This window comes from Tamandua tetradactyla, chromosome 12, assembly GCF_023851605.1.
Source record: "Tamandua tetradactyla isolate mTamTet1 chromosome 12, mTamTet1.pri, whole genome shotgun sequence".
Taxonomy (NCBI): domain Eukaryota; kingdom Metazoa; phylum Chordata; class Mammalia; order Pilosa; family Myrmecophagidae; genus Tamandua; species Tamandua tetradactyla.
In genome coordinates this window covers 46048569-46050077 of record NC_135338.1, presented here as the reverse complement: position 1 = coordinate 46050077, position 1509 = coordinate 46048569, and the positions used below count along the sequence as shown (strand labels likewise).

Here is a 1509-nt window from a genome sequence, read left to right as displayed (position 1 = left end):
GGTGTTCTGGACCCATTGACCTTTCGTGAGTGAATGTAACCTTCTGCTGGTGCTTCAGTTTGGACACTTTAACTACTTTGGAAGTGTAAACTTGTAACTTATTAAATTCCCCTTTATAAAATTCATTCCAGATTTGGTATATTGCAATCCAGCTGTTTACAAACTAACACATTTACTATCCCCTGAGTGATCCATGATTATTCTAGAGAATCTGCTATGTACCAACTTGTTCTCTAGGTATAAGGAACTGGTACAAAAAGAAAAAAACACACACACACACACAAATGTTTGTGCATTTTAGCAGGACTGAGTGAAATGAAGGCAACTTTCAAAGAACAACATTAAACAGATCCAGATTTGGGGCTAGTCTGAAGTCTTTTCTGCATGTTTAGAAAGAAATTCAACCCATCTCAGCCTCAGTTTTTGAACAGCGAAGTGGGGATACTCTTTCACAGGGTGTTTATTGCTGGATTGTTTAAGGGAGCTGAGACTCATCCAACAGTATGCAGTAAATATTCACTGAGAACAGAACGCTCAAAATTCCTGCTGCTTTCGATTTTATATCCCAATGCTAATGTATGCAAAGTGCAACCACAAAAATGGTAAGTCTGCAATAAATTCTAGCCTGATCACCTTTGTCACTATTAGTTGAGGACAATCCCTGCTGTTTTCTTTCTTTTTTTTTTTTAAATATGGAACGCTTCACGAATTTGCGTGTCATCCTTGCGCAGGGGCCATGCTAATCTTCTCTGTATCGTTCCAATTTTAGTATATGTGCTGCCGAAGCGAGCGCATTGTTTTCTTTTTTAACAAGATGTCACATTTATTTTCAAAAGTTAGGGATTGAAAATAAAAGTGTACTTTATGTCGGCAAATTACAGAGAGAAAGGACATGAAATATACATGAGAGAAGAAAAAGGCAAAAATGATAGGACCAAGGTAAAGTTAATTTAAATCATTAAATTGCAGTTGGTGATACATTTTCTCATTTGGGTAAATAAAATATTGCAGAAAAGAATATTTGTGGATTATTTTTGAAAAGACAAGTTTGTCTTTTAATGAAACAAGGCCAGAAAAGTAAGCATATGAGTATAAAGAGGTTATCCTATTTAAAAATGCATACAATCTAATCAAAGTTTGCAAAAATAGAGAAAAATATGTGAATATTTTTTCAAATTTCTAGGTCCTAGGGACTACAGAAAATTAGTTATGACCAATAGGAAATACGTGAAATCAAAAAAGAAAGAATTTATAAATTTGATTTCAAAGTATCAGATTTGTTTCCATAAACTTCAAGACTGACTACATGCCAAAAATTAAAATAAAAAAAATCAAAGTCAGAAAATAAATCTACAGCACATGTAGCTGAATTAATATATTTAATATATATAAGCCAAGAAATTATAATGAAAATGCTAGCTATAATAAGGAAATGATAGGATATATTTTACAAAAGAAGAAATACAATACATCCAAAAACTTTCAACTATATCAATCTTGAAATAAATG

The 1509-nt window shown here is 32.5% G+C and overlaps 1 non-coding gene across 1 annotated transcript; it reads right to left on the bottom strand.

Moving 5' to 3' along the window:
- Positions 1-686: 686 nt before the first annotated feature.
- Positions 687-793, bottom strand: LOC143652911 (U6 spliceosomal RNA). Its single transcript, XR_013160958.1, has one exon. It is a non-coding gene; the product is annotated as a U6 spliceosomal RNA (small nuclear RNA).
- Positions 794-1509: the final 716 nt, after the last annotated feature.